Source organism: Artemia sp. Qi Xiang Cuo, chromosome 13 (assembly GCF_049724085.1).
Source record: "Artemia sp. Qi Xiang Cuo chromosome 13, ASM4972408v1, whole genome shotgun sequence".
Taxonomy (NCBI): Eukaryota; Metazoa; Arthropoda; class Branchiopoda; order Anostraca; family Artemiidae; genus Artemia; species Artemia sp. Qi Xiang Cuo.
This window is the reverse complement of record NC_142806.1, coordinates 67,257,775-67,272,499: the sequence shown is the minus strand read 5'-3', so window position 1 is coordinate 67,272,499 and position 14,725 is coordinate 67,257,775. Positions and strand designations below refer to the sequence as shown.

Genomic DNA, 14,725 nt, shown 5'->3' with positions numbered 1-14,725 from the left:
GTGTGTGTGTGTGTGTGTGTGTGTGTGTGTGTGTGTGTGTGTGTGTGTGTGTGTGTGTGTGTGTGTGTGTGTGTGTGTGTGTGTGTGTGTGTGTGTGTGTGTGTGTGTGTGTGTGTGTGTGTGTGTGTGTGTGTGTGTGTGTGTGTGTGTGTGTGTGTGTGTGTGTGTGTGTGTGTGTGTGTGTGTGTGTGTGTGTGTGTGTGTGTGTGTGTGTGTGTGTGTGTGTGTGTGTGTGTGTGTGTGTGTGTGTGTGTGTGTGTGTGTGTGTGTGTGTGTGTGTGTGTGTGTGTGTGTGTGTGTGTGTGTGTGTGTGTGTGTGTGTGTGTGTGTGTGTGTGTGTGTGTGTGTGTGTGTGTGTGTGTGTGTGTGTGTGTGTGTGTGTGTGTGTGTGTGTGTGTGTGTGTGTGTGTGTGTGTGTGTGTGTGTGTGTGTGTGTGTGTGTGTGTGTGTGTGTGTGTGTGTGTGTGTGTGTGTGTGTGTGTGTGTGTGTGTGTGTGTGTGTGTGTGTGTGTGTGTGTGTGTGTGTGTGTGTGTGTGTGTGTGTGTGTGTGTGTGTGTGTGTGTGTGTGTGTGTGTGTGTGTGTGTGTGTGTGTGTGTGTGTGTGTGTGTGTGTGTGTGTGTGTGTGTGTGTGTGTGTGTGTGTTATCCCGGCGGCACTTCTCTGGTCCGGGGGACCTTGGGGGGCCGGGGGAGGGTCTTTGGGGCACAGGGAGGGCCTTTGGGGCACAGGGAGGGCCTTTGGGGGTCCGGAGGGACATTTGGGGACCGGTGGAGGGCCGGTGGGGCCCCGTGGGTCCTTTGGGAGCTCGATGGGCCTTTGGGGGCCCAGGGAGGGCTTTTGGGGGCCGGGGGGACAGGTGGGGACCGGGGGAGGGCCTTTCGGACCCCGTTGGTCCTTTGCGAGCTCGATGGGCCTTTGGGGGGCCCGGGGATGGTCTTTGGGGGTCTGGGTGGGCCTTTGGGGGCGCCGGTGGCCCTTTGGGAGCTTGGGGGCCTTTGAGGGTCCGGGGGACAGTTGGGGGCCTGGGGGACATTTGGGGACCGGTGGAGGGGCTTTGGGAGCTTGGGGGGCTTTTGAGGACCGGGGGCTTCCTTCGGGGTTGGGGTAGGAGGATTGGAACCCTTTGGGGTTGGGTTAGAGGACCTCACAACACTGTTCAAATGAAACTTGTGTATTATAACGACCACACTCAAAACCTCTTCCAAAATCTCTTCAAAAATCTTCTTTTAAAATGTCTCTATCTGTTTCGCCGAAATAGTTCCATAACCTGTCTAAAACGGTTTCGCCCAAAAAATCCCTAAACGTAAATTCAGCGTGTTCCTTTGTTATTGGCATCTCTGCGCTAACGCATTTCAAATTAATAAGAAACCTTTTCGCGCGCTAAAACAATTCATCGCTAAGATGTTTCTTGCCTAATTGTTTCCATGGCCTGTTGTTATTAATATCCTTTGGAGTTCGACCAAAAGAGTTGTTCCCGAGGCAAAGACATTAATGATTTGGATCTATTCCTGGAGAAATGTTTCTAGGGCGAAAATTTTTAAAGTCTGACAGATGATGTCATTGATTGATTGATCTGTCAAGAAAGGGGAAATTAATTTGTTGTTTCTAAGGGGAATTATTGATTCACGATAGGTGAATAGAGGTCGACAGCACAGGTGTTCCACGGTTGAGGTTGTTGTTGTTGTAAGTGCACACTCTCAGCGAATGTCAAGGTCGATGTTGATGTTGTTGACACTCTTTGATTTAGCAATCAATTTATCAGAAATTAACATTCCCCTCGAGTCCTAGATCAATAACATTGTTTCCCGTTAGAATTCAATGCGCAGGTGCAACCGTCATTCTGGAGTTATTACACATAGAAACATCAAATAAATTAACCATGGAAAAAGAGGTCATTGGCCCCATTATGTAATCATTCTCCCTAGGGAGGCTATGCCCTTATTTGGACCATAAACCACGTGGTGATCGTGGGAGTTTTAAAAAAAGTGTCCGGATCGGGATTCTAAGGGGTGGTGTAATCGTGGGAGTATAAGATAGCTCTCTACTAGCGACACTAAAACTTAAAACGAACAGAAATTATTCCGTAAATGAAAGAGGCTGTCCCCTCCTCAACGCCTCGCTCTTTACGCTAAAGTTTTTATTTTTTTTTAAGTAGAGTTGTAAGAAAGAGTCAAACTTTAGCGTAAAGAGTGAGGCGTTGAGGATGGGACAGTCCCTTTCATATACGGAATAGTTTCTGTTCGTTTTAAGAATTAATATTGCTCCTTACTTTCAGTTTAAAAAACTTGTTTTTTTTTATTAAATTTTTGAACGTTTTTGAATAAATGCAGGTTTTGATCTTGGCTCACCGCACATGAATAATTAAAACAAAATTTTCATATTAATTTACTTTTATTTAGTTAAATGGCTTTATCGAAACTTGTTTAATTTTATTTACGAACGTTTTTATTAGTAATAAATCTACGTAACTTACGAACTAACTTACGTAACGAACTTCTATATTCATATATTTTTAATTTGTTTATTATGGGGTTCACCCCCTAGTCAATACCTTGCTTTTTAAGCGAAAGTTCGAATTCTGTTCCAATTCTTTAAAAATGACCGCTTAATCAAAAAGGTCGTTAATTAGAATAAATAGCTCTTATGAAAGTACTAAAAAATCTTTGGCTTAAAGAGCGAGATATTGACTACGGGGTGAACCCAATAATATATATAATATTTTCTGTTCGTTTGAAGTTTCGATGTTGCTGCTATTGCAGTTGAAATACTTGTTTTTTATATTAAATTTCTGATCTTTTTTTAAATAATGCTGGGAAGTCCAGCGTCCCCTTTATAGCAATGTCCCTTCCCCCATGAAAACATCCTTCAAGAAAAGATCCTCCCACATAACCCCCAACCCACCCCTCTCCCCCACTACCAGGAAAAATCTCCCCTTAAAATATCTGTATAATTCCAAATCGCGAATACTATGTGTTAACATTGGGTAAAGTTCATAAGTTTCAGCCCTCGCCCCGGGACCGTAGGGTGGTTAAGTCATCCTAACAGATATACTTATTATATTTTTGAACATGTTGAACAAAATGGCTATCTCAAAATTTTGATCAGGTGACTTTGGGAAAAAAATGAGCGTGGGAGGGGGCCTAGTTGCCCTCCATTTTTTTTGGTCACTTAAAAAGGGCACTAGAAATTTTAATTGCCATTCCAATTAGCCCTCCCACGATATTATAGAACAAATGGGTCTATATGATCACCCCTGGGAAAAAAAAAAAAATAAAAATAAACACGCACCCATGATCTTTATTCTGGCAAAAAATGCAAAATTCCACATTTTTGTAGATGGGAGCTTGAAACCTCTACAGTAGGGTTCTCTGATACGCTGAATATGATGGTGTCATTTTCATTAAGGTTCTATAAGTTTTAGGGGGTCTTTCCTGCTTTTTTCGAAAATCAGCCTAATTTTCTAAGGCGCCTAACTTTTGATGGGTAGAATTAAACTTGATGAAACTTATATATTTGAAATCAGCATTAAAATTTGATTCTTTTGATGTATCTATTTGTATCAAAATACCGTTTTCTAGAGTTTCGGTTACCATTGAGCCGGGTCGCTCCTTACTTACAGTTCGTTACCACGAACTGTTTGATTAGTACTGTTGCTAATTCTTCCTCACAAAACAAATCTTCCTTCACATCCAAGGCATCACAAACTTTTTCATTTTCCTCTATATTTTTTTCTGCAACTCTATCTCGGTTAAGCAAATTCTCAAAATGTTCGGCCCATCTCTCTTTAGTTTTTTCCTTATCGCTAATTGCGACCCCATTCCTATCTTTAACTGGGCCAAGTCCGGATTGACTACTCCCTCTTAATTTGTTAACGTACCAGTACAATATTTTACTATTATGCCGTCTAGCTGCATCTTCCAGATCCTCGGCAATTTTATCCATGGCCTCCACTTCACATCTCCTTAGTTCAAATTTTAATGCTTTCTCCACTTTATTTACATTTCTTTTGTTTTCATACGATCTATCACTCAGATAATTCTTGTACAAGTCCTTTCTTCTTTCTATTAACCATAAAGCTTTTTCACTAATATTCTTAGCTACAGTTCTAGCTTTTTTCCCTAATACACCTTCAGCAACTTCACAAATTATTTCTCTAAAATTATTCCAACCATCTTCCACATTATCAAATTTTAAACTCTTAAGTTTAGTTTTCAACTGTTCCTGGAAAGTTTCTCTCAAATTCTCATCCTGGAGTCTACCAACATCATAACTACCCGGAGGGTAGTTACGCTTCCGATATTTCAGCTTTAAATTAACCCTTGACACTACTAGATGGTGATCTTTACTTTTAACATCAATAACAGCACTCCTATATACCCTAGTATCTTTTATTGATCCTGCCAGTCTTCGGTTTACTCTAACATAATCAAGAAGGTTTGCTGTCTTACCATCACGTGAATACCATGTTAATTTATGAGCCATTTTATGACCAAACACCGTATTAGTTATAACTAGATTGTTATACTTACAAAATTGCAAAAGTCTGTATCCATTACTGTTTTCTTTTCCTACACCAAATTTACCTAGGCTGGGATACCATCTATCCTTATTTCTACCAACTACCAGCCAAAATGAATAGAAATAATATAAACAATCATAGCAAAGAAACATACAACAGGTTCTGATATTAACGAATAAATAAGAATTAAAACGTACAAAACTTTAATTGAATGTACAAAGCAAGCTTAACATGAACAAAATCTTTTACCATTGAAGAATAAATGAAACACAAAACGAACAGAAACTAAATAAACAATCATAGCAAATAAACATACAACAGGTACTGATATAAATGAATAAACAAATTTAAAAAACGTTTTGAGTTTCATTTATTCTTTAATAGTAATTTCTGGTTGTGTTGATTTTGAATTAATATACATTTTTACTTCTGCTTATTCTAATTTTATCATGGTTTTTACTTTTGTTTGAAAACTTTTATTTCGGAAAGGTTTTTTAATTAATTCAAAACAACAACGAAAAATAAGAAATAAAATCACTATAACAAAACAGATGACTGGAAAGAGTTAATGAGGACAACCTGAAAGCTAAATATAAGGTGATATTAACTATGAAAATCTCAGCAATTTCAGATGTTATTTCACTAAATTTTATTTTTCAACGTTACAATTATAAAAAAATGATTTAAGTAAATTTATGTGTTTGCCGATATATATTTTTTTGCAGCGCAAAATGACAGACAACGCCGTCTGTGGCGTGATTAATCGTGTTATTGCTAGAAAAGGTAGTAGATTTTTCAATATCCGTTCAAATGAGCCTTCTCCCAATAAGGTACGACCACTGGTTTAATCTTGGCTTAAACCAGATTTTCCTCTTTGGTTCTCCTTCTTTATCAACATGAAGGAGTTTAAATGTCTAGGTGTAAGAATTTTGACAATGTTTAAGGGTTTAGGAATGTTTTAAAATTAATTTAAAGAAAATTTCTGAAAAAGAAGCTCTTCAAAGAAAAGTAACCTGTTAAAACTAAGTACCTGTTAAAATTCAAATTAGAAACGACAAGAAATTACTACAAAAATATAAATGAAACCCAAAACGAACAGTAATTTAATAAACAATAATAGCAAAAACACATACAACAAGTACTAATATAAATGAATAAATCATATGAAATTATATTAAAGAATAAATGAAACCCAAAACGAGCAGAAATTAAATAGGCAATCATAGCAAACAAACACACAATAGTTACTAATATAAATGAATGAATAAATCTTCAAACGATTGAAACATAAATTGAACATATAAATCAAGCTTAAAACGAACAAAAGTCACTACAAACAAGAGTTTGGGTTTTGCCTCCTTCTCTCACTGTAAAATTCTAAAACCTACTGCGTCATTGGTGCTTTACTGAAAATGAATTATATTACAAATGTTTTCTTTTGTAGTTATTACAACAATGAAAATAGACATAAAAATTAGAGTAGAATTAAATTTTGAAGTGATGAGCTTTCAGCAACTAATATCACTATATATCAAATATTCAGTTTAATTTTATTAGTTCTTTCCAAGACTTTTCAAGAAAAATAAAGTTTAACTACAAACAAGGGTTTGGATACGTCCCCTTCCTTAACTATAAAATTCTAAAGCCTACTCCATAACATACGTTTCACAGAAAACGAATTATATTAAAAATATATTCTTTTCCAGTTATTACAGCATTGAAAATGAAAATTAAAATCACAGCAAAATAAAATCTTCAACCCATTATCTTTCAAGAATTGATATAATTAAATATCGAATATTCGGTTTGATTTTATTTGGACCTTCCAAGACTGTTCAAGACGCATATAGTTTTCAGTAAAGCGCTAATGATGCAGTAGGTCTTAGACTTTGACAGTGAAAGATGGAGGCAAAACACAAACTCTGGTTTGTAGTGATTTTTGTTCGTTTGAAGCTTGATTACATATTTAATTTAAGTTTCACTCGTTTTAAGATTTATTTATTAATTTATATTAATACCTATTGTATGTTTGTTGCTATAATTGTTTATTAAATTTCTGTTCGTTTTGTGTTTCATTTATATTTTAATAGAAATTTCTTGTCGCTTCTAGTTTGAGTTCTAAAAGGTATTAGTATCTGCTGATTTTAAGTCTAATATGGCCTTTACTTTTCTTTGAAAAATTCTTTTTTAGAAAGTTTTTCTAAATTAAATTTCGTTCGTTTTTGATTGCAAAAACTTTCAAGTTTTTAGAAAATGCCTTATTTTAAATTCATCTTTTTTTTTCAACATTGAACTTTCATCAAAGTATCAAAACTAGCATCAAAGTAACAAAGTATCAAACAGTACGTGGTAACGAACTGTAAGTAAGGAGCAACCCGGCTCAATGGTAACCGAAACTCAAAAACGGAATTTTGATACCAAGAGATACATCAAAAGAATCAGATTTTAATGCTGATTTTAAATATATAAATTGTATCAAGTTTAGTCTTACACATCAAAAGTTACGTGCCTGAGAAAATTTGGCTGATTTTCAAAAAAGGGGGAAAGACCCCCTAAAAGTTATATAATCTTAATGAAAATCACACCATCATATTAAGTGCATAAGAGAACCCTACTGTAGAGGTTTCAAGCACCTATCTACAAAAATGTGGAATTTTGAATTTTTTGACAGAAGAAAGATCACGGATGCATGTTTATTTGTTTATTTGTTTTTTTTTCTTTTTCCCAGGGGTGATCGTATCGACTCAGTGGTCCTAGAATATCGTGGGAGGACTCATTGGAACGGAAATTAAAAGCTCTAGTGCTCATTTTAAGTAACCAAAAAAATGGAGGGCCAATAAGCCCCCTCCGATGTTCATTTTGTCCCCAAGACACCCGATCAAAATCTTGAGATAGGCATTTTCTCCAGCATGGTCAAAAATATGATAACTATGTCTTTTAGGATGACTTAATCCCCCAAAGTCCCCGGGGGGATGGCTGAAAGTTATGAACTTTACCCAATGTTAACATATAGTATTTCTACTACTAACAACTCATCGCAGCACCAAGCCGCCTGAGGCCAACACAGCTACGCACGCTCCTCCTCCACTCCAATCTATTCAAAGCCTCCCTTTTTACACCCTCCCACGAAGTTCCCATTTCCTTTAAATCTTTCTTTATGACGTCCTCCCACCCCAGACGGGGAAGACCTGCTTTCCGTTTAGCCCTAGATGGTTGACCGAAAAGAATAATCTTCGGCAATCTGTCATCCTTCATCCAAACAGCGTGCCCTAGCTATCTCAACCTTTCTTTCATTATAGCCCTAGAGATCGGTATTGAACCACATTTTTCGTAAAGCCTATTGTTTGAAATACAGTCAGTCAGCCGGGTACCCAGAACAATCCTTAAGCAATTTTCCTGGAAAACATCTAGCAAATCTTCAGCCGCTTTTCGAAGCGTCCATGGTTCAGAGCCATATTTGACAACTGTCATCAATGTAGCTTCTAATATTCTAATCTTGGTTTACAGACCTATCTTCCTATTCTTCCAGACTTTTTTTTAACTGTGAAAAAACACCCTCAGCCTTGGTTATTCTATATTTAACATCTTCACTGCTCCCACCTTCTTTACTAATAATACCTGATCACCTGATCAATCATTTCATTACCCAACGTCACCTTTTCACCTTCACTTATTCCTAGCCTTAGTGACTTAGTCTTCCTTACATTAATCTTTAAACCAATTCTAGCACCTTGAACTTGCAAAACCTCTAAAACTTCGTTCATTTTTCTCACACGTTCTTTTAGGATGCTTAAATAATCAGCATAATACTATTCAAGGAGACTTTTTCCTGCCCATTTGATTACGTGGTCTCCCATTGCCTTTCCTGTGCTTCTTAAAACAAAGTCCATCAAAATAATCCATACGAAGGGGGATAGAACATAACCCTCCTTAACTCCTGATTTAATACAAAACCAGCTGCTAACCTCATTTCCTACCTTAACCGCAGCAGTGTTATTCTCGTACATAGCACTAATAACTTTAATGTATTTGTATGGTTTACCATACAAGGACAAAATCTTTACTAAAGCGCTTCTATCAACAGAATCGAACGCTTGCTCATAATCTATAAAACTGATGACCAAAGGTGTTTGAAAACTCAGGCACTTCTCAATTATTAGCCAAAGAGTGAGCATTTGGTCGACACATCCTCTACCTTTTCTAAAATCCCACTGCTCTTCTCTTAAAAATTTGTCTACGGCATCCCTCAGTCTAAAAAGTATCATATTACTAAGTAATTTACTACCTATAGAGACCAGACTAATGCCTTGATAATTACCACACTCGCTTTTATCACCTTTCTTATAAAGTGACTTAATTAAGGTTTTCCTAAAATCGTTAGGTACTTCCCCTTTTTCAAAAATCTTATTCATAATCTTCAATAACTTGTTTCTAACCTCAGAGCCACCATATTTAAGAAACTCATTTACCACCCTATCAGCACCTGGAGCCTTATTATTTTTTAATCCTTTTCGTACTCTTGCTAATTCTTCATCACAAAACAAATCTTCCTTCACATTCAAGGTATCACAAACTTTTTCATTTCCCTCTATAGTTTTTCCTGCAACTCTATCTCGGTTAAGCAAATTCTCAAAATGTTCGGCCCATCTCTCTTTAGTTTTTTTCCTTACCACTAATTGCAACCCCATTCCTATCTTTAACTGGGCCCAGTCCGGATTGACTACTCCCTCTCAATTTGTTAACGTGGCAGTACAATATTTTACTATTATGCCGTCTAGCTTCATCTTCCAGATCCTTGGCAATTTTATCCATTGCCTCCACTTCACACCTCCTTAGTTCATATTTTTATGCTTTCTCAACTTTCTTTACATTTCTTTTGTTTTCATACGATATATCACTTAGATACTTCTTGTACAAGTCCTTTCTCCTTTCTATTAAACATAAAGCTTTTTCACTAATATTCTTAGCTGCAGTTCTAGCTTTCTTCCCTAATACGCCTTCAGCAACTTCACAAATTAGTTTTCCAAAATTAGTCCAACCATGTTCCACATTGTCAAATATTAAACTCTTGACCTTAGCATCCAACAATTCTTTGGAAGTCTCTCTTAAATTATCATCCTAGAGTCTACCGACATCGTAACTCTCCGGGAGGTAGTTACCCCTCTGAAATTTCAGTTTTAAATTAACCATAGATGCTGTTAGATGGTAAACTAGACTTTTAACATCAATAACAGCTCTCCTATATACCCTAGTATCTTGTATCAATCCTGCCAGTCTTCGGTTTACTATAACATAATCAATAAGGTTTGCTGTCTTACCATCACGTGAATACATGTTAACTTATGAGCCATTTTATGACCGAACACCGTATTGGTTATTACTAGATTGTTATACCTACAAAATTGCAAAAGTCTGTATCCATTACTGTTTTCTTTTCCTACACCAAATTTACCTAGGCTGGGATACCATCTATCCCTATTTCTACCAACCTGGGCGTTAAAATCTCCTAGTAATAACATCATATTTCTACCTGGGACCCTGTCTATTTGCTCCTTTAACTGTAAGTAAAATTCATCTGAGTCACTAGTATCTCCGTCAGTCAGTTCTAAAGGGGCGTATACTACTATAACTGATACCCTGAACTTTCTCGTCATAAAAAGAGCAATTAGTATTCTATTTTTAATAACCTTCCCAGCCTAAACAAGACTTAACAGCTTCCTTATTCATCATGAGCCGTACTCCCTGTCTATATACCCCATTCTTCCTGCCTGAGTAAACAAATTCTATATCACCTAATTTCATGCTTCCTACCCCTGGGATATGAGTTTCTGAAATTCCTAATAAATCCAGTTCGAATCGTCTGAATTCGTCAGTCAGACGTTTTCAGGGGGGATTTTTTCTGGTAGGGGGGGGAGGTGGGTCGGGGGTTATATGAGAGGATCTTTCCATTAAGGAAGTTTTCATGGGGGAAGGGACATTGCTATGAAGGGGGGGCCGGAATTCCCATCATTATTAAAGAAAAAGATCAGAAATTAAATAAAAAAAAGTTTTTCAACTGAAAGTAAGGAGCAATATCAAAAAGACTAAAACGAACAGAAAATATTACGTATATGATTGGGTTCACCCCCTAGTCAATACCTCGCTCTTTAAGCCAAAGACTTTTTAGTACTTTCATAAGAGCTATTTATTCTAATTAACGGCCTTTGTGATTAAGCGATCATTTTTAAAGAATTGGAACAAAATTCGAAATTTAGCTTAAAGAGCAAGGTATTGACTAGGGGGCGAACCCCCTAATATATATATTAAAAATCTATGAATACAGAAGTTCGTTACGTAAGTTAATTCATAAGTTACGTATATTTATTACTAATAAAAACGTTCGTAAATAAAATTAAACAAGTTTCCAGAAAGCCATTTAACCAAATAAAAGTAAAATTAATATGCAAATTCTGTTTTAACTATTCATGTACGATGAGCCAAAATCAAAACCTGCATTAATTCAAAAACGTTCAAAAATTAAATAAAAACAACAAGTTTTTTTTAACTGAAAGTAAGAAGCAACTTTAAAACTTAAAACGAACAGAAATTATTCTGTATATGAAAGGGGCTGTCCCCTCCTCAACGCCTCGCTCTTTACGTTAAAGTTCGACTTTCTCACAACTCTTATTTTTTTAAACAATAAAAAACTTAAGCGTAAAAAGCAAGGCGTTGAGGAGGGGACAGCCCCTTTCATATACGGAATAATTTCTGTTCGTTTTAAGTTTTAACGTCGTTCCTTACTTTCAGTTGAAAAAACTTGCTTTTTTATTTAATCAAAGTAAAGAAAGAATCAAAGTAAACAAGTTGTCAAAGTAAACAAAGTATCAAAGTAACAATAAGCAAGCTCCGTAGCTCAGAGCCATTTCCCCGGGGCTGGTTTTCAGACCCGGAAGCATATGTATTTGGCCTTTGAACTATTTTGAACAAACTGTCTAACTCAAAATTTAACTGTATGTCCTTTGGGAAAGTGGGGCACGGGCTAATTGCCCATTGATCACTTTTGACTCTTAAAAACAGAACAGAAGTTTCAATTTCCAATCAAATGAGCCCCTTACAAAGTTAATGCGACAACCCATTCTACAAAAAACTTGTATTCTATTAATGGGCAACTTACAAAAGAAACAATTCTTATGGGACAATGGAGGATTTCTCAACCCCTAAGTTATAGCAATTTGAATTTAAGACTTTCTGAACAAAATGGCTATTTCAAAATTTTTATAAGACGCACTTTGGGGGAAAAGACATAAGTCGCGGGGGAGGGGAGCTTTTTCCTAATTGATCATTTTCGATTCTCAAAATGTACAAAATAAATTTCGATTTCCGATCGAATGAACTTCCTCTAAAGTTTATACGACCATAACTTCCATAGAAGCTTTATGTTTCAACGATGGGCTGCTAGTATAACTTACAGCCTTTCCCCAAGGGCTGGGGGGGTTCAAGCCCAGAACCATAGCTATTTGACATTTGGACGATTTTGAACAAAATGGTTAACTCAAGATTTTGATCGAAAGCATTTATAAAAAAGGCGTGGGGGGTCGCCTACCGTCTGATTATTCTTAACTTTTAAACATGGAGCTAAAACTTTCAATTTAAATCGAATGAGACTTTTACAAAGTCTATGCAATTACCCCTTCGATAAAAACCTTATGAATGAACAATGGACAGCTTGCATAACTTACAGCCCTTGCCCTGGGGGCAGTGGGAGGTTTTGTCAACCCCCGAGGAATAATTAACGTAATTACTTCATCTCTTGACTATTTCGGACATAATGGCCATCTTAAAATTTTGATTGGATGCGTTTTGGGAAAAAGAGGGCGTGGAAAGTGAGGTTTTTGATGCCCTTCAATCAGGTTTTACTCTTTTAAAGGGGCACTATAAATTATTATTTCTAGTTGATTGAACCCCCTCTGAAGTTTATAATACCCCCCTTGCGTATAAAGTGCCTCAGGAGAAAAAATTGGAAACCATTTGGCCTTGTGGCTAGTGGGGGGATGCTAGTTGTTATTGAATCACTTTTGACTCTCAAAAAGGGAATTAGAACTTTCAATTTCTAATAATTTGAGTCCCCTTCACAGTTTATACGACCATCTTTTCTGTACAAACCTTATATACCCCCGGGGCATAAGTTACAACGCTTCCCCCGGGTTTCGGGGGGGGGTATGTGGACCCCTAGTTATTATAATCTAATCTTTGGAATATTTCAAACAAAATGGGCATCTTAAAATTTTGATCGGATAAATTTGGGGAAAAGAGGGCGAGGGGGGGGGGGGGCGGTATGCCCGCCCGTCTTTTTTGATGACTCTTAAAAAGCTAAATAGATATTTCAATTTACTATCAAATGAGCCACCTCTGATGTTTACATGACCACCCCTTACACAAAACCTTACCTGCCCCCGGGGCATAACCTAAAAGAGCCCGGGAGTACTTCGAGGGGACACTTCCCCCAGGCTCGAGGGGACTGTGTTGACCCCTGAGGTTTTGTTATTTGATCTTTAAACTATTTTGATCAAAATGTCTATTCCAAAATTTTGATCAGATGTATTTGGAGAAAAAGGAGCCTTTAGGAGGGGGGGGGCTAATTGCCCTCCGATCACTCTTTGACCCTTAAAAAGGGCAATAGAAATTCTGATTTACAATCGAATGAGCTTTCTAAGAAGTTTATATTACCATCCTCTCCATAAGAACCTTATATGCCCCTGGGGCATAATTTACAACACTTTCCCCCATGTTTTGGTGGGCTGCGCTATCCCTGGAGTCTTTGTTGTATGATCTTTGGTCTATTTCGAACAAAATCCCTTTATAAAAATCCAATCGGACATATTTTCGGAAAAGAGGGTTGGTGGGAGGGGGGGGGGGGTAGTTGCAATCGGATTACTTTTGACTCGAAAAAACGTAACTAGAATTTTCAATTTCCAATCAAATTCAATTACAATTTCCAATTACAATTTCCAGTTCAGATTCAGTTTCAATTACGTAAAAACCCTAAAATACCCTCGGGGCCTAACTTAAAACAATTAACCCCTGGCTCTGGGGTTTTTGTCTACTCCGGAGTTTCTATTGTCTGATTTTTGAACTATTTTTAACAAAATGAATACCTTAAAATTTTTATTGGATAGGTTTGGAGAAAAAAGGCGTGGGGGGGGGGGGCTAGTTGCTCTTTGGTCCTTTTTGAGACCAAAAGGACCAGTTGAGACTAAAAGTGAACTAGAAGTTTCAATTTCATATCAAATGAGCCATCTCTAGTGTTTATACGAGCATCCCTTCTACAAAAACCATATATGTCCCCAGGGCATAGCTTACAACGACTGCCCCCAGGCCCTGCGGGGTTGTGTCGACCCTGGAGTTTATACGAGTATCCCTTCTATAAGAACCGTAAATACCCTTAGGGCATAAATTTACAACGCCTGCCCCCGGAACCTGTGGGGTTGTGTCGACCCTGGAAGTTTTATTATCTGAAGTTTCAACTATTTTTAATAAAATGGTTATCCCCTAGGCATATTTTACAAGGCCTGCCCCTGGGCCCTGGGGTTTTGTCGACCCTGGAGTTTTATATTATCTGATGTTTGAACTATTTTCACAATATGGTTAATTCAATATTTTATCGGATGGGTTTGGGGAAAAAAGAGCCTGCGGGGTTGGTTTGGGGTGGGGGGCTAGCTGCCCTCTGATCTCTTTTGGCTCTTAAAAAGTAAACTAGATATTTCAATGTACAATCAAAAGAACCCTCTCTGAAGTTTATACGATCATCTCTTCTTTAAGAAACATATATAAACCCCCACGGCATAGCTTGCAACAAGTGCCCCCGGACCTTGGGGGTTGTGTTGACCCCGGAGATTCTGTAATAGGATGTTTGAACTTTTTATAAGAAAACGGCTATCACTAATTTTTTGTCAGATATATTTGGGGAAATAAATGTATGGGGAGGCTAGTTGCCCTCCGATCAGTTTTGACTCTTAAAAAGGCACTAGATTTTTCGATTCCCAATCGAACGAGCCCCCTCTGAAGTTTATACGAGCATCTCTTTTATAAGAACCATATATGCCCACAGGGTATAACTTACAATGCCTGTCCCCAGGACCTGGAAGGGGGTTGTGTCGACCCTGTAGTTTTGTTATATGATCTTTGAACTATTTAAATATATGGAGGCATATATATACCTCGAAGG

The 14,725-nt window shown here is 37.4% G+C and overlaps 1 protein-coding gene across 1 annotated transcript in view; it reads left to right on the top strand.

Annotated features, from left to right (window-relative positions):
• Positions 1–14,725, top strand: part of LOC148945575 (G protein-coupled receptor Mth-like) — an 87,543-nt gene that overhangs the window by 53,617 nt on the left and 19,201 nt on the right. The window lies entirely within an intron of this gene.